The 18937-nt window shown below is 41.9% G+C and overlaps 1 long non-coding RNA gene and 1 pseudogene across 1 annotated transcript in view; both read right to left on the reverse strand.

Annotated features, from left to right (window-relative positions):
* Nucleotides 1–10672, reverse strand: part of LOC147996103 (uncharacterized) — a 32385-nt gene extending 21713 nt beyond the window's left edge. Inside the window, exons 1-2 of the long non-coding RNA XR_015671162.1 lie at nucleotides 10552–10672; nucleotides 2018–2193 (exon numbers count right to left, since the gene is read on the reverse strand). This is a non-coding gene — a long non-coding RNA (uncharacterized LOC147996103). The remainder of the gene's footprint in view (nucleotides 1–2017; nucleotides 2194–10551) is intronic.
* Nucleotides 10673–10976: 304 nt separating this feature from the next.
* Nucleotides 10977–11483, reverse strand: Rpl21-ps11 (ribosomal protein L21, pseudogene 11; annotated as a pseudogene).
* Between the last annotated feature and the right edge of the window lie 7454 nt (nucleotides 11484–18937).

An 18937-nucleotide genomic window follows, 5' to 3' on the forward strand; every position in this document is an offset into this window, starting at 1 on the left:
TGTCCTTCTCAAATGCCTCTCATCAGTCGGTATACGGTGTCAGTTTGTTCTGTTATTGGTGACATTAAATTGGGCTGTAAGTATCAAAAGGCATTGTTGAAGCTTCTTTCCTTCTAAGTTTACCATTTGCATTTGTTGTTTAAGTACTCTACAAGAAGACATTTTGTAATGTTATTTGTTTGTATGTGTATAGATGTTTTTGCATGCATGCCTGGCTATATACCACATGTGTGCAGACAGATATTTTAAGCCTACAGCTACAGTGTACTCATATGTACATAAAATAAATAAATAAATCTTTAGAAAAAATTTATGTTTATGTAAGTATAGTGTTAGTCATGAGTTCATATCAATGCCTCCATTTCTAAATGCAGCATGCCCTTCTTTGCCAGTGAGAAATCCAGTACTGTTTTCCTCCATGGGCTTACCCATCTAATCCTAGGATACATGACAATATGCCTAATCTTAGGGTAATAGATTTATAGTCCTGCCCCATGTGATTGTGATAGCTTATATATTTATGCATAGCTCTTGCTATGTTCACTATTAAGTGATGCCTTTACCATAGTGCTTTCCAGCGATGTTTGCAGATAGTTCCAGGCTAGAATGTACGTGTATATTCTAGAATGTGCAAGGGCACATTCTTATTTTTCTTAAATCTCCAAGTCCTAGCAATGGGGCAGGCATGTAAGGTACTCCATCAGCAATTGTTAAGTGAATTGATAAGTGAACGAATGAAGCAGAGAGCAGACTTCCTTTGGATACCCAAGTCTCCTAAGTATTTTAACAGAGAGGTAGTTTTTGTCTGTGGTGGGCTAAGGAGATAAACATGGTCTACTCTGTCAGCTGGTGTCTGTAAGTCTGTCACCAGGCAGCCACATCTATTGTGTTATTTCTGCTTCCATCTATTTATGTGACAGCAGTGGTTTTCAACCTGTGGGGTGCGACCTCTTTAGGAGGGTCAAACAGTCCTTTCCCAGGAGTCACCTAAGACCACTCAAAACCACAGATATTTACATTATGATTCACAACAGTTACAAAGTTACAATTATGAAGTAGCGATGAAACTTATTTTATGGTTGAGGGGGTCATCACAACATGAGGAACTGTACGAAAGGGCTGAAGAATCAGGAAGGTTGAGAGCTATTGTCCTACAGAATTGTCCTTTGACCCATCTTACCTGGAAAGTGTTCTAAACACCAAGTAAATGCTACCTATCTTATGAGTTAGATGTCAACTCAAGAACAATTTTTACTTTCCCAGGCCACTTGAAATTCCCTTCATGATTCAACATGATCTACAAGCTGAACTTTTATAGGTTTTATCAGAAGCCTCACCTTCAAGACCAATCTGCCCTACCAAAATATTGTAAATATAGACCTCAGCTCTGAAGTCAACATTCCTGGGACACATCTTCATCCCCTTCCCCAACTCAAAGGCAGTGTTAACTGTAAACTTCCCAGAAGGATAAGATCCAAAAGCAGCCATTTTCAGTCTACAGAGCTCAGGCACACCGGCCCAATATAAACTCCCTCCCCTTCAGAGAGAAGGGAATGGCTTGCTCCACGATGACCTTCACCTCATCTCTCTATCAAGAGAACTAATTCAGCCCTGGTCTAGTAACTAGGAAGACATGAAGTGCTTCGGAGCATGTCCTCTGCTAGGCAAGGAGCAGGGCATCTTCCTGAAGGCAGGATCCATTTTACTGAGAGGTGTGCTTCTTTTGACTGCAGCTCAACAGGGTGGGGGAGGGGCAGGGATTAAAAATTTGCATCTGTCCATTCATCAAGGAGGAGTACGTCTCTGTGTGTTTACATAATATTCTTGCCAGCCTGAGTGAACTCTTTGCATCTTGTGAATCTAACTTTTACCAACTATCGTCTACAGTGTATGCATGTTGGGGAGGGAGTAGAGGCAGGGGGAAGGGGACCTCAGTCATGAGCATCACTCTCCAGTCTCTGTGAAAAAGCAGCTCAACTGTACCACAAATGATTATCAGCCCAACCTCACATCTTACCGAATTTTCCAGCTGGACGGACAACAAGCCTCATGAGGTTAAGCAACGTAACCCTAGGTTAGAGCAGTGAGTCAATCACTCAGCTATGCTGTAAAATACAGGCCTATTCCAGGTCCATGGCTTTTTTTCCAGGCAGCAGACCACATGGTCCCCCTTCTGCAACAGAATCAGCTTGTCTGCAGAGAAAAGGAATTAAGCTATTAGCAAGTGGTTTCTGACTTGTGGGAGCACTAGCAACAATAGCTACTTCCCCATAAAGTTTTAAGAGAGCTGCTTGCTTTGGCACGGCTTCACTATATTACACATTCCTGCCACTTAATTTTCCTTGCAAAGATAAACAATGGCCTTCTGAAGCAGAGCAGAGGAGTCGTATAACAGCCAACCAGATGTCTGTGAAGTGGGGAGGAATATGGGGTTCGCTCCGTGTATATCTAGTTGGGCACGGAAATGGCTCCATCTTGCTCATGCAGCCAGCCATTTCCTGCCAAAAGTTCTTTTGGCAAATGCAAAGCTAATGAACAGCACAACATCTATATTTTCGTGGTTTTCCTTAATTGTAACAAATATCATTATCATGGTGATGATAAAGGCAGTTGTCTTGGTTAGGGTTTTGCTGCTGTGAGCAGATATCGTGACCAAGGCAACTCTTATAAAGGGCAGCATTTAACTGGGGCTGGCTTACAGCTTCAGAGGTTGAGTCCATTATCATCAAGGCAAGAGCACGGCAGCATCGTGGCAGACACAGGGCTAGAGAAGCTGAGACTTCTCATTTTCATCCAAAGGAAGACAGGAGAAAACTGGCAGGTCTAGGCAGCTAGGATGAGGGTCTTAAAGCCCACACCCTCAGCGACACACCTACTTCAACAAGGAAACACCTCCAAATAGTGCCACTGCCTGGGCCAAACATATTCAAACAACCAGGGCGGTTAATATACACCTTCAGATATCTTATTGGACATTGACAGAACACCCTCATCACCTAGGGGCTATGCGGAACTTGGGCCTAATATATGTTGTGCCATTATTTTGGCCATGGTTCATCTTTCTGCCAACACCTGTGTGTTTGGCATGTGTGTTGTAACTCATATGCTCTGACAGGAAGCTCATGAACTGTGAAGTAGACATTTTATGAATGCAAGCTTGCTGGAGGAGGCTTGGGAATATGATTTCCTGTCTCTTGATCTTCTACTGAAAACTACTGTTGGAACAAACAAAACAAATAACAACAACCAAAAACCCAAAGATGCTGGACAGTGCAATGGTGCCCCTGGAGGAGCTGAGCAGACCATGTACCACTCATCCCTCTACCTGGAACACCATTCTTTATTTGACGTACTCTGACAACCCTTTCAACTCTACCGAGGTTCTTCTACCCAATCCTCCTTTCAACTTTGCATATTTTTGAACTGAACTGAACTGATGCTTCTTTGTACATGGGAGTAGGGACGGTCACTGGAACATGGACAATGTATCTGGGACCACATCCCTGAAGCAAATGTATGCTCCCTCCCCAGGCAGCTGTCAGCTGCCATTACCTCCTCAGCTAGGGCTGGGACTTCCCCCTATATTTTGAAATTTGCTGCGGCTTTTTTTTATGTAGGTCTGTACTTGTAGCCACAGACTCTGTGTGTTCACATTCGTTGGTCCTGGCATTCTGGAATATGCCGTTTCACAATATTCCTAGTACCTCTGACTCTTACAGTCCTGCTGGCCTCTCTTCTGCAGTAATCCCTGAGCCTTAAGGGGAGGAGATGTAACACAGACTTCCCACTTAAATTGAGCACAACAATCTCTCACTTGCTGCAGTTTGACCAGGTGTGGGCCTCTGCATTAAGATATTATTTTTAAGGGGAAAAAACATATCTAAAAAGAAGTATAAAATTGAAAAATACCCCTCAAAAAACCAACGTGTGAATTATATGTGTGTGATATATCATATATATCACAATTATCTACTTATCTGTCTATCTTGATAAGAAAGGGACCTTAGAGAGAGGATTGTTAAGGAGTTAAAAGAAACCTGCATAAATGAAGTTAGATGACATTATTTGATGCTAAATTAAAAGGATTTGCAAACACAAGCCTGAGGAGGGACTAGAGCAAATATATTTATTGTATATCAAAGAAACATAGGGTATGTGGAAAGTGCGAAGAGCAGGACAGTCTACAAGGGTGAACATTGTTCTTTCCTTCTGTGTTAACATGGCTGGGGGTTTTGTCCTCCTAAGTCTTTGTTGACTTTCCTTACTTGTTATTATATTAATTGCTGAAATCACGAAACTCTTTTCTGTACTTCCTAGTCATTGTGGAATATCTAATTATCTAGACACTATTCTGGAAAATCTGACATCCAATTAGATTCCCTCTTCAGACTACAGAGCAGCTATTAGCCTTCCTTCATTTTCAATGTCCAATCAGCTGCCAATAGATTCTATTAGTTCTCTTGTATTTTAAATGCCTTATAATTAATTTTTTATTTCACACTTCCCTAACATTCAAATTTTCTGATAATGATTCCATTTTTGCTTACATTCTTTTTCCTGGTTTATAATGGGGACTTTTCTCCATCTTTATTAAATTGGGTATTTCTTATTTACATTTCAATTGTTTTTCCCTTTCCCAGTTTCCTAGCCAACATCTCCCTATCCTCTCCCCCTCCTCTTCTATGTTCCCCTCCCCATCCTCCCCCCATTACCACCCTCCCCCCAAGAATTCCATTCACTGGGGGTCCAGCCTTAGCAGGACCAAGGGCTTCCCCTTCCACTGGTACCCTTACTAGGCTATTCATTACTATCTATGCAATTGGAGCCCAGGGTCAGTCCATGTATAGTCTTTAGGTAGTGGCTTAGTCCCTGGAAGCTCTGGTTGATTGGCATTGTTGTTCATATGGGGTCTCGAGCCCCTTCAGCTCCTTCAGTCCTTTCTCTGATTCCTTCAATGGGGGTCCCGTTCTCAGTTCAGTGTTTGCTGCTGGCATTCACCTATGTATATGCTGTATTCTGGCTGTGTCTCTCAGGAGAGATCTACATCTGGTTCCTGTCAGCCTGCACTTCTTTGCTTCATCCATCTTATCTAGTTTGGTGGCTGTATATGTATGGGCCACATGTAGGGCAGGCTCTGAATGGGTGTTCCTTCAGTCTCTGTTCTAAATTTTGCCTATCCCCTCTTAAGGGTATTCTTGCTCCCCTTTTAAAGAAGGAGTGAAGCATCACATTTTGGTCATCCTTGAGTTTCATGTGTTCTGTGCATCTAGGGTAAGTCGAGCATTTGGGCTAATAGCTACTTACCAATGAGTGCATACCATGTGTGTTTTTCTGTGATTGGGTTACCTCACTCAGGATGATATTTTCCAATTCTATCCACTTGCCTATGAATTTCATAAAGTCATTGTTTTTGAGTATTCCATTGTGTAATGTACCCCATTTTCTGTATCCATTTCTCTGTTGAAGGGCATCTGGGTTCTTTCCAGCTTCTGACTATTATAAATAAGGCTGCTATGAACATAATGGAGCATGTGTCTTTGTTATATGTTGGGGCATCTTTTGGGTATATGCCCAAGAGAGGTATAGCTGGGTCCTCAGGTAGTGCAATGTCCAATTTTCTGAGGAACCTCCAGACTGATTTCCAGAATGGTTGTACCAGTCTGCAATCCCACCAACAATGGAAGAGTGTTCCTCTTTCTCCACATCCTTGCCAGCATCTGCTGTCACCAGAGTTTTTGATATTAGCCATTCTGACTGGTGTGAGGTGGAATCTCAGGGTTGTTTTGGTTTGCATTTCCCTTATGACTAAAGATGAACATTTCTTTAGGTGCTTTTCAGCCATACAGCATTCCTCAGCTGTGAATTCTTTGTTTAGCTCTGAACCCCATTTTTAATAGGGTTATTTGTCTCCCTGCAGTCTAACTTTGTGAGTTCTTTGAATATTTTGTATATGAGCCCTCTATCAGTTGTAGGATTGGTAAAGATCTTTCCCCAATCTGTTGGTTGCCGTTTTGTCCTAACAATGGTGTCCTTTGCCTTACAGAAGCTTTGCAGTTTTATGAGATCCCATTTGTCGATTCTTGATCTTAGAGCATAAGCCATTGGTGTTTTGTTCAGGAAATTTTCTCCAGTGCCCATGTGTTCGAGATGCTTCCCCACTTTTTCTTCTATTAGTTTGAGTGTATCTGGTTTGATGTGGAGGTCCTTGATCCACTTGGACTTAAGCTTTGTACAGGGTGATAAGCATGGATCAATCTGCATTCTTCTACATGTTGACCTCCAGTTGAACCAGCACCATTTGCTGAAAATGCTGTCTTTTTTCCATTTGATGGTTTTGGCTCCTTTGTCAAAAATCAAGTGACCATAAGTGTGTGGGTTCATTTCTGGGTCTTCAATTCTATTCCACTGGTCTATCTGCCTGTCTCTGTACCAATATGATAGTTTTTATCACTATTGCTCTGTAATACTGCTTGAGTTCAGGGATAGTGATTCCCCTGGAAGTCCTTTTATGTAATGGGGATTTTTTTTTCATGGCCACCATGCTGGGGATTGACAGAGAGTCCTGTACATGCTAGATAAGTACTCTACCATTGCACTACATTCCAACATGGTTTCCTCCTCCCACTTTCAATAATGTTAATGTGTCTTAATGTCAGAATCTTTGTGTTTATTACAATTGGTGTTGATAGGAAATGTTGAATCTTTACATTTCTGTCTTTCAACAAATTTGAGAAATGTTTGGCCACTGTTTTTCTTTTCTCCTCTCTTGCTGGAACTGCCTGTATGTTGAACCAGCTTCTGTGATTGAACATTTTTCCTGTTCATTTTTCCCAACCCTTTTTCACCCTGCTCATCCCCTCAAATGATTTTATTGATTTAGTCTAGTTTACTTCCTTCCAAAATCTTCATACGATAACTAAGATCTTCTAATAATTTGACACTTGGCTTTTTTTCATTTCTAGAATTTCTGTTTGGTTCTTTCTATTGTTTAAATATCCCTACTGATGTTTCTTCTGATGCTACCCTTCAAGAACATAGTTTGCTTTACTTTATCAGGCACACTCAAAAGTAGCTGCTTTGAGATCCTTCTCTGCTAGTTGTAGCATGGGGATCATCCCAGTCAGACGGGGTTGGGGCGGGGCTTTCTCTTCTCTTAAGAATGTGCCTCATCTTCTTGATTCTTCATATACCCAGTTGTTAGGAATTGTGTCTTGCCTTGTATCAATGTGGTACCTGCTAACTTCTTTGCTTTAGCAAGCAATTTGCCTGGATGGGCTTGAAGTGGGAGCTTTGCTTCTCTAGGTAGCAGCCATGGACTTAATTCAAATCGTTTGCTCAGATGGGTTGTTTTGTTCTGTTTCCCGCCCACAATTCAGAAATCAGTCTGAGAAGTGTTTGGGTGTGACTCAGAGATCCGTCCTTCGTCCTTGTCTCTTGCTCTGCAGGATTACTCTGCTTTAGTAGTAGTTTCCCAGCTTCCCTTCTCTGAATTTGGTAACCTGAGAGCCTGTGAATTTTTCCACTAGTGCCCTTTCTCCTGGGTTGCTAAATGCCTACTCGAACTGTGCTGCAGAAATGGGGACCTTTTCACTCGAGCACTGCCCTCATCCAGTATCCAGTCTACATGCTCCAGGGAGGGTAGTGACTGTTGACTTGTATCTGTTATCACTACTTCTGGGTGGAGTAGGAGTGCAGCTAAAAAGATATCCTACAGGAGGAATTTATTTCATCACTACCAGAAATTCAGCTTCTGTTTGGCTCGTAGTATTGCTTGTAACACTAAAATATTGGAAACAACTTGACGGTATCTCATGAAGAATATTGCTAAAAATACTGTGGTATATCACCTGGGAATCCTATGTAGCCAGCCAAGGAAAGTAAAGGCAATCTAGCTACTAAACGGTATAGCTCTCCAGGACCTACTTTAAACTTAATGCAACTTTCAGAACTCCATGTCCAGCTGGGAGAGATACTGTAACGAGCTGCCTTGGTCCTCCCTTCAAGGCTATCATAGTCATTTCTCCAGCTTCCTGAAGTAATTGGCTCCCTAAGGATTGACTCAAAGTTCCTTTTAAGGAATTGGCTTCTGCTGAAGGTAGCCATCTTTTCTAGAGGATGACTCCTGCTCCAGTCAATGACTAGATGACTAGTTAGTGAGTACAATGGCTGGCCCTCTTGCTTCAGTTTGAATCAACTCTGGAGACCTATTGTAGCCTTCTTACCCATGAAGGGAACTGAAACATTGGCTGGATTTGTGTCATACTTCAACTCATTCTGCCCAACTTGCATCTCTCTCTCTCTCTCTCTCTCTCTCTCTCTCTCTCTCTCTCTCTCTCTCTCTCTCTCTCTCTCTTTTTTCCTGGTCTTATTCCAGAAATATCCTCCCACTCCCCCATTAAGTCTGAACATATCTCTCTATCTCAGAGTCTACTTTCTGTGTAATATGACCAAAGGCAGCACAATACTTCTCAGGTTAACAAGTAGGCAGGCAACTCATAAACAGACAAAAAACAAGTATATGAATATGTTGGATGATTTCATCATGCAGGTGTAGACAGGTACAAGATAGAGTGAGGCCTGTCATTGGACGAGAAGGAAGGGTGTGGGGAGAAGAGTTTTAGAGAGGGGAGGAGATGAGAGGAGGAGAAGGGGAGAGAACATGGAGGCTGATGTTAAGATTCCTCTCTGCACATCTACAGGTTGTTATGAATATTCTTAAGGGATGATGTGTACAGGGCTTGGTATGTTTAGGTGGGCAATTATATCTTATTATTTGGATCAGAGATTATTGTGTGTTCTTTCACGTGGTGATTTAAGTTTAAGAGTATGTGGCAGCCAAAGACACTAAGCCGCCACGGAATTGGGATATCTATTTCTGGCATGGTGGCAACCTGCCTTGGGAGCTAGATGGATAGAGAGATTGCTGCCAGGTTCAGAGAGAAGCTTTTGGCAGTGTGATATGAGATAGAGCAAAGCACGTGAGAGTCTTTGCTGATGAGATAAATATACCTATCAGATATCTTGGGGCACTGTGGTGCCAGATCTAGTGCAGGGTAAAAGACAGCATTTTATTTTTTATAATTTTATAGTAACATGAAAATATATGAAAAATTGTTTGTTTTATGGATTCAGAGGTTTTAGTTCATAATCATCTGGCAACACTGCTTTTTCCCTATGGTGAGGCAGAAACATCACAGCAGAAAGTCATGATGGAAGACCGTGGCTATTCACTTCTCCAGCAAGCAGAAAGAGAACGAAAAGAAGGTCTGGGAACAATGTCTAGTCCTCAAGTACATGCTTCCAAGGATCCACTGATCCACTGATGATGTCAGAGCCTCCATGATTTAATCATGTCCCTAAAGCTCCACTCTGCATTGGGAGGTCAACTCTCAAGACATGAACTTTGGGAGCACATTTCAAATTTGAACTGCAACAATGGGGGAAGTTATCCAAGAGATATGCTTATTTGTATAAACTGTTAAAACTTATCACAACTCAAATGTATTTGTTTTTGTGGAACCAAAAGCAAGTTAAACACAATTAAATGTTAAGTCCAAGTGCAATTTCTAAGCTACCTTTTTATTCCAAATTTCTAAAAGCTGGGGCTCAGAGGTCACATTTCCAACTGCATATCACATCCCTCCACGTGGCTGGACCTCAGACTTTTCTCACCAAAGCATCCCCAACACAACATCTACTCTCTCAAGATTTTCCTCTGTATTTGCTATCTCACTGAACAAGAGCATCATCCCTCAGCTGGGAATTAAAAACAGGAAATGTTTTAAGAGTCATTTTCCACCTTCCTGTCTTCCCTACCGTGTGGCTCTACTTCCAACCCACGTTAAAGCCCTATTGATTTTTACCACCTTATTTCTCAGGCTCCTTCCAATTCATCTCATTCTTTGCTTCTCTCCCCAGTACCCACCCTAACTTCTCTTTCACCTAGCCAATCACTCTTTCCAAAACATTGAGTTCTTCAAACTACGACTTCTCCACAGAGATTTTTGGGAGATTCTAAAGTTCCTGGCATGGCATGTAAGATGACACAAATCTGGCATTATTTATTCCAGCCACATTGTTCCTTTGGTTCATATTTTATTTACTCTTCTATATATCGCACTGACTCGCACCTTTTGACTGTTCTTTTAACTCTGGAGTCTCCCTGCATTTGTATTTTCCCTGAATTAATACTCTACCCTATTTGGATTTAGCTGGATTGCTTCCAGTTAACTTTTAGGATCATCTAAGTGTCTCCTCTTTCCCCGACCATGTTAGGTCCCTTCTGTGCAACCAAGTCAGCATGTGTAGTAGTAGTCATCCCACTACACTACTCATGACACTGCACAGCCATTGTCCTTTGAATGTGAGCTCCACCTTGAATTCTTTGTTGCCCTATTCTCTTACCAACCCTTTTATTCTCGGCATCTATTATATAGGGTTGTCTGGGTACATAAAATAAGACACCCAGCTGTCTTAGGGTTTACTGCTATGAGCAAGCACCCTGACCAAGGCAACTCTAATAAGGACAATATTTAATTGAGGCTGGCTTACAGGTTCAGAGGTTCAGTCCATAATCATCAAAGCAGGAGCATGGCAGCATCCAAGCAGGCATGGTGCAGGAGGAGTTGCTGAGAGTTGTACGTCTTCATCTGAAGTTTGCTAGTGGAAGACTGACTTCCAGGCAGCTAGGATGAGAGAGAGTCTTAAGCCCACACCCAGAGTGGCACACCTATTCCAACAAGGGCACATCTCCTAATAGTGCCACTCCCTGGGCCAAGCATACATAAACCATCACACCAGCCAAATAACAATTTTATATAAAGGATAAATACTCATTTTTATTACATGTATACTAAAGTATTACACAGAGACATTGTTGTTCAAGCAAACTATTTGTTGTTTATTTGATATCCAAACTTAAATGGCTTTTTTTTTAAAAGGAAAACACTTTGCAGTCCAGATCCTTTATATCCTTTGTATACATTAGGCCATGAATTCGTATGGCATGGGCTCCAGCAGCTCAGGCTCCTTTCCGTTAGTCCTCACAAAGTGGGCTTCTCTGGGTGACGCAGGCTGGCGCTTCAGCTAAACCCAGGTGCCCTTCTCTTTGGCTTCCTTTTTCTTCTGATCGTTGTCCTTCACCCACTTCAGGAAGCTGTCTCTGCTCTCCGAGTGCTTGATGTGCTCAATCCACACATTGATCCTCTTGGCCAGAATCTTGCCTTTAACTTGCTTGTTTACAATGATGCCCACGGCATGCTGGGTGACATTGTAGACTCTTCCGGTTTTGCCGTGGTAACACTTATGGGGCATTCCTTTTTGAAGAGTGCCCATTCCCTTGATGTCTACAATATCACCCTTCTTGTAGATTCGCATGTATGTGGCCAAAAGAACGACTCCATGTTTCCTAAAAGGTCTAGAGAACATATACCAAGTACCTCTCCTCTTTCCTTTTGTGTTCATCATTTTGGCAAGTTACTGGAAGATGGCTGCCCTGGCGGAATGGTTAACTGGCTTTCTTATGGTTTGTCTTACAGGTCTTTTAGCATCAACTCCAGACAAGAGCAACTGCCCAGGCTTCCTCTTCTTTCTCCAGCTTTGCTCAGGTACTTGGTGTCATGGCCCCCTCATCTCCAGAGACCTCAGAGTGTGTCTTCAAGTTCTATGAATTTTCAAAAACTTTACATAACCACTGTGGCATTAGCAAATCTAACAAAATTAATACCAATTCCTTAATGCATTTAATAATTAGTCCAAGTCCAGATATAAAAAGTGACATATAACATGAGGTCAAAGAAAGGTAGTTAGTACACAAGGAAAGACTTTTAAAAAATCAGTAAAATCTCCAAGAGTTTTACTCATATTAAAGCTGTTCTTAGGGTTCTTGTGAGTGAATTATCCAGGGTCTGTGAATGGCCCTGGGTATCAGGGAGCTGATTTGTATGAGTTGGGTGTCTCCTTACTACACTCCTTAAGAACAAAAAGGAAGGAAGCATCTTTGGTTCCCATCCAAATCCAGAAAAACATAGCAAAGCCGCCAATGTGGTAGGGACAGGAAGATCCATAGCATGCACAGAGAACGTTGAGCTGGACTTTTGTCCAGTTAATTCCATGACTCGGATGATCCCCTGGCAGGATTGAGCAACTAGTACCCTTCTCCCTGATATAAATCTCCATCGGGGACGTCTCCACTGCCAAATGCTGGTCTTCATAATGAAAGTCTTAGTGATTTATTTATCCTTTTAAGATTCTCCAAACATGAGAAACTTAATCGGACTTGTCTAAACACTGTCAGTCACCCATATACCTCCTCACTTTATGCTCAGAACATAATGGGAATTAAAGACACAGGAAAGACAGAGGAAAGTGATCATAGTTGTGTCGAATTGTATATTGGTTTTAGGGCAGGACACAGAGAGTAGGAAAGAAAAACTTTATAACTTTGATCATTTAGACACTTACATTCTACTTGAGCCCCCTAGGGCCATCTTGACACTAGACTAGACAATTAGAGTCTCAAACAACTTAAGTATTTGGTGACAGTAAATTCTGAATCACTAATGACCATTCTGTATTTGCAAATTGTTTTATCTCACATATCAAATTAGCAGGAACTGCCACGGCTTGACTGAAAAGGGCACAGAATATTTCTTTTTACTTGAAAGCCTAGACCACACCAGAATGTGTTTCTTGTTTATTTTCTATGAATTATGAATTTCTCAGTACCTATATGTGATGGTTAATCAACTCTGTCAGCTGGATTCGATTTCGAGTTACGTAAGAGATATACCCACTGCATGTTTGTAAGACTGATTTTAGAGAGGTTTAATCAAGGAGGAAAGACAAATGCTGTGGATGGATGACCCCATCCCATGGGTTAAAGTTCCAAACTGAATATAAAGGGAAACGAAGGAAGTCAGCTGAGTGCCAGCATTCCGCACTCTTTCTTAATCCATTGAGCCATCAAGATGTGGCCTGCCTCTTCCCATCAGCATGAGGATGCCATGGTGAACAGCGCTCTCTTAAACTGTGAACTGAAATAAATTCCTCCTCCTTCTTGGTATTTCTCATTAGGTATTTCATCACAGTGATAAGAACAATAGCTAACACAGGAAACTGGTGTCGTGATGGGGTTTGTTGCTGTGATAAGCCCGACCACGTGACTCACAGGCTTTTGGACATGGTTTGTAGGAGGAATGTGGAAGAATTTGTAAATACAGACTAGAGAAACCCTGGAATGCTGTACTCAACAGTCAGGTTACCATTTTGGTGAGAGGGTGGAAACCAGAATACAGACAGAAAGGTGGACGCAAACTCCAGGCTCTTCAAGCTTTAGAAGAATGAAAGAAATGTCTTAATAGTGGGTCTACGTATCCTTCAAGTTTCATTCCAGGAAAGTTTCAAAAGAAATGGTTAAGCTGCTATGTGGGGGAAATTACATGACATCCCAACATGCAGATTGTGGTACATGAGTATTGCTCGTTGAATTTATTGAGGTTTATAATGTGAATCCAAAGCAGGAAGATCTGGAAATGACACGTGGGTTTGCAAGAAAAGGAACACAAAAGCAGTGAACACTGCTCAGAGCAGATAGAGAGGGTGCTGACAGTGTGGTTACATCATTTAAAAAATTGGATATTAGGATTGGGAGCTGGAGAGGTGAAATGGCTCAGAATTTAAGAGCACTTGATTCTCTTCCAGAAAACAAATTTGGTTTTCAGTACCCATGTTAGGCAGCTCATGACCACCTGTAACTCCAGCTCCAGGGAATCCAGTGACCTCCTGTGGCCCCTGAGGTTACCCCACTCCATACAGATACACACAGGAACATGTACTAGGGCAAGAAGAAAGGTTCTTTGAGGGCAAGACTGCTTGTCCTAGGCCCTGGCTTGTAAAAATGCAAATTTATTTGAAAAGAGAGAGTCTGAACAAAGAATGTTACCACAGTTTTCTTCTTCAAAATGACCATCTAAGAAAATATTGTCCCAGGCTGGCAGCAAACACACCCCCTATGTCACCGTAGTTTCGGTCCAAAGAGGCTAGAGTAGACTGTATCAGAAAGCAGACATAGTTCGAATTAGCCTGTTTTTCCCCACAACAGGCATTCAACATTTAAAAGTTGTTAGGTCCTGGAGACATGTACTCAGGTTCCAGAATGTGTACTAGGGATGGATTCCCTGTATGAGCTCTTGAGCAAGCTGTAGATGAAGCCATGGCAGTAAAGCCCACGTTTCAATAGAGACTCTAAGATACTGGAGATGGCAGAAAGGTGTGTTCATCAAGGAAAGCTTGATGGGCACTAACTTAAGTAAACACAGGAAAGAAGTCACATACATCATGGGCCATTGAACTGAATGAGGGGAGCCACCTAAGACATTGGAACACAGAGGATATCACCATGAGCCTCAGATGCTGGACATCATGGGCCTGCAAGGTTTGGTGTTTATTCTATTGTATATTCTATTGTATTTTGGTATTACCTTTCCATGCTATGTATCTCTGCTCTTATTTGAAATGGTACTATTTACTCTGTACAGTTATGTTAATATATTAGACTATATAACTTTTGCATTTTGTTTTATGAGGGCTAACAATTAAGGGATGGCATTGGATTTTAAGAGACTTTGGATTTGGGCTTTTGAACAATGTTATAACTGTTGCACATTTTGGAGACTCTTAAGATAAACATTTTTTATTATGAGATGGCCATGAAAGACAAGGTAGAATATTCTTTTTTTCCTTTTTCTTTTATTCTTCTCTCTATACAATAGACCCTGACCCTAACATCCCCTTCCTCCCCTCCCTCCCCTCCATCCACTCTTCCCATTCCCCTACCTTCCACTTCACCTCTCCCCCAAATCCACTGCTCCTCTGTTTCCCTTCAGAAAAGAGCAGACATCCCAGGGATATCAACATAACACAACATACCAAGATGCAATTAGACTAGGAAAACCCCTCATATTAAGGCTGAGTAAAGCAACCCAGTAAAAGAAAAGTGGTCCCAAGAGCAGGCAAAAGAGGCAGAAATGTGAGGAGTCCCACAAGACTCCCAAGCTAAATGACAGCAATGTATGTGCAGAGGATCCTGTACAGAGCCATGCAGGCTTAGTGATTGTCCATTCTGTCTCTGTGAGCCCCTATGAGCCCTGCTTAGTTGATTTTGTGGGCCATGTTCTCCTAGTGTCTTCAACCTCTCTAGCTCCTACAATCCTTCTTCCTTCTCTTCCAAAGCGTTCCCCCTGAGCTCCATTCAATATTTAGCTATAAGTTCTGCATCTATTCCCTTCTTGCTGGAGGAGAAAGCCTCTCTGATGACAATTGGGCTAGACACCAATGTATGGGTATAGCAGAATATCGTTAGGAATCATTTCATTGGTTTGCTTGGTTGTTTGTTTGAGTGGTTTTGCCTGTCCTGTTTGGTTCTACCCTAGGTCTTCGGGCCATCTAGTCTCTAGTTCCTGGCATGGGTCTCAAATTAAACCAGTCCATGGTTGGCTGTTCCCACAAACTCTGAGCCACCATTGCCCCAAGTACATCTTGCAGGCAGGACAGGTTGTGAATTGAAGGTTTTGTGGTTGGGTTGGTGGTGGTCTCAGTCTGACCACTGAGAGCCTTGCCCAGCTACAAAAGATGGCCAGTTCTGACTCTCTACCCTCAACTACTAGGAATCCTCACTAAGGTTATCCTGACAGATTCCAGAAAGTTTCCACTGCACCAGCACATGCACACCCACACACACATGCGCCCCCAATTCCAGCTATCGCTTCCTATCCTCTTTCCTTCTACTCCTCTCTACCTGATCCCTCACACTCTTGTCTCTACCCACCCCAAGCCCACCCTCAAAATCTAGGAAGACCCATGAATTCCTCCTAGTTTTCTCCTTGTTACTTAGCCTCTCTGGGTCTGAGAATTGTAGAATGATTGACTGACCGCTAACAGCCACTTATAAGTGAGTATATATCTTGTTTTTTTCTCTAGGTCTGGGTTACTTTGCTCAGGACTTTTTTCCCTACTTTCATTCATTTGCATGTCATTTATTATTTATTTTTTTTGCTGTGGGTCAGACACTTTATTATATTGAATATAAATAAATATGTCAGAAGAATTGTATTTGTTTTTAAAGTGGCATTTGAAACAATTTTATTGTTACCAAATGGCAAAATGTGGTTATTTTAGCATATGGGTAATTTCTTTGCAATGTTGACAGTTTTGCTATTACCTTTTATGTATACAAACATGTACTATAATGAGATAAAATAAAAAGTTAAAGATATTGTTGATATATTTAAGGCAGAATTTCATGTTTTCAACAATATATATATACCATCAAAACTCCTCATTTTGAACATCCTTACTTTAGGACAAAAACCATAGCAATCATTTGCTGCCACAGCAAAAGGGATGACAAAGAGCTGTCAACAGGTGGCTTTCAACTCTGTTTTTCATGTTTGATTTCTTCAGAATTAAAATCTTAGAGTATGGTGTGTGTGTGTGTGTGTGTGTGTATGTGTGTGGTGTGTGTGTGTGTGTGTGGTGTGTGTGTGGTGTGTGTGTGTATGTGTGTGTGTGTATGTGTGGTGTGTGTGTGTGTGTGGTGTGTGTGTATGTGTGGTGTGTGTGTGTATGTGTGGTGTGTGTGTGTGGTGTGTGTGTGGTGTGTGTGTGGTGTGTGTGTGTGGTGTGTGTGTATGTGTGTGTGTATGTGTGTGTGTGTATGTGTGTGTGTGTGTATGTGTGTGGTGTGTGTGTGTGGTGTGTGTGTATGTGTGGTGTGTGTGTATGTGTGGGTATGTGTGTGTGTATGTGTGTGGTGTGTGTGTGTGTGGTGTGTGTGTATGTGTGGTGTGTGTGTGTGTGTATATGTGTGTGGTGTGTGTGTGTGTGTGTGTACATGTTGAGGCTAGAGGCCAAGGTTGGGTATCTTCCTCTCCTGCTACTTGAGGCAGGGTCTTTCACTGTAGCTAGCCTGGCTGGCCAGCAAGCCCTGTTCTTCCTCTTCTCACCTGCTGTGACCTCTATTAGTCCAGGGGTCACAGAGGGGCAGCTCTCTCAGCTTCTGCAGAGTCTCGGGTCTGGACGAGGGCTTCCTGGTCACTCAGCACTTCACTCGCTGAACAACAGTCTCACTCTAAAGTATGACTTTTTTTTTCTTCTTTTCGGAGCTGGGGACCGAACCCAGGGCCTTGTGCTCGCTAGGCAAGTGCTCTACTGCTGAGCTAAATCCCCAACCTAAAGTATGACTTTTAAGATCTCAAGACGCAAGGCTTTTTCCTCCCATCAGGGTTAAGCCTCTTCACAACCCATCTATTACTTCTCCATCGTACCTATTTTTTAGGAGATAAACAGTCTCAGCCACCAGTGATCTGCTATCTTTCTCAACCTCACAGACTAAATTATTCACAAAATATTAAAAACATTCACTTAGGTTTAAATATGTTTCTATCACAAGATACTGGTATTATATACTCTTGATTTACGTTGAAAATTTTTGTGGGTTTTTTTTTTTTTTTGATGATACAGGGCAGCAGTTACTTACTTTTTTTTTTAAATATTTTATTTATTATATATTTGAGTACACTGTAGCTGTCTTCAGACACACCAGAAGAGGGCATCAGATCTCATTACAGATGGTTGTGAGCCACCATGTGGTTGCTGGGATTTGAACTCAGGACCTCGGGAAGAGCAGTCGGTGCTCTTAACCACTGAGCCATCTCTCCAGCCCCGGGTCACTTACTTTTTAACAGCAGCTGAATATAGTCCATTACTATATTTTCCTTATCCATGTTTTTTGGCTGAGGAACATTTAGGTTGTTTCCAGTTTGTGGCTATCATGAATAAAGCCTCAATGAACATAGTAGGGCAAGTGTCCTTGTGGTAGGATGGAGCATCTTTGGGGTATATGCCCAAGAGTGTATAGGTGGGTCTTGAGGTAGATCGATTCCCAGTTTTCTGGGGAACTGCCATATGGATTTCCATAGTACAAGTTTGAACTCCCACCAGCAATGGTGGAGTGTCCCCCTTGCTCCACATCCTTAATAGCATGGGCTGTCACTTGTCTTATTAATCTTAGCCATTGTGACAGGCTTAAGATGGAATCAGCCTCAGAGTTGCTTTGATTTGCATTTCCCTGATGGCTAAGGATGCTGAATGTTTCTTTAAGTGTTTCTCAACCAGGAGATGGTGGCATACAGATTTAATCCAGCACTTGAGGCAGAGGCTGGTAAACCTCTGAGTTCAAGGCCAGCCTAGTCTACAGAGTGAGTTCCAGGACAAGCAGCCAGAACTAAACTGAGAAACCCTGTCAGGTAAAAACAAAACAAATAGCAAAATCTTCATTGTCGGTTTGACTAGATTTCTATTCATCTAAAAGACACACTTTGGGTGTGTCTATACGACTATTTCCAGAGATGTTTAGTTTTTTGATGTCAATAGAATCGCCTCATAGATGAGGGATCCAAGCTGAGCAGCAGGAGGAACCTGGCCGAGTACATGTCTGTCTCTTTTTTTAACTCCAGACACAATGTGAGTACAGGTCCTACTCTTCTACTGCCACTGAGACGGACCGTATCACTCCAAGATGAGTCAAGTTAGAGTTCTCCCTTTGTACTTTGGTTCTAGACTGGTATTTGATTCTAGCAATGAGAAAAGTAACAAAGAGTCTTCTTAAGCCCATACTTCCAAAGATCTGTGGTCTCCTTAATCTTATCAATGGCTTACTCTATGTTTGAATCCATGAAAAAGACCAGGAGGGAGGACCAGGTTTCCACCTTGGCTCTGCTGCTTCTAATGTCCTGAATTGGTTAAGCCAGACTGTGCCAACATTCAATGTCCTTATCTTTGATACAGAATGGAAGTGGATACTTGACTTTTTTGTGTATAAGGCATAGGAATAATGAAAGGAAATAAGGCTCATTTAAAACTGAATAGTTACAGCCAT

This window comes from Rattus norvegicus, chromosome 2 (assembly GCF_021556685.1).
Source record: "Rattus norvegicus strain SHRSP/BbbUtx chromosome 2, alternate assembly SHRSP_T2T, whole genome shotgun sequence".
Lineage (NCBI taxonomy): Eukaryota > Metazoa > Chordata > Mammalia > Rodentia > Muridae > Rattus > Rattus norvegicus.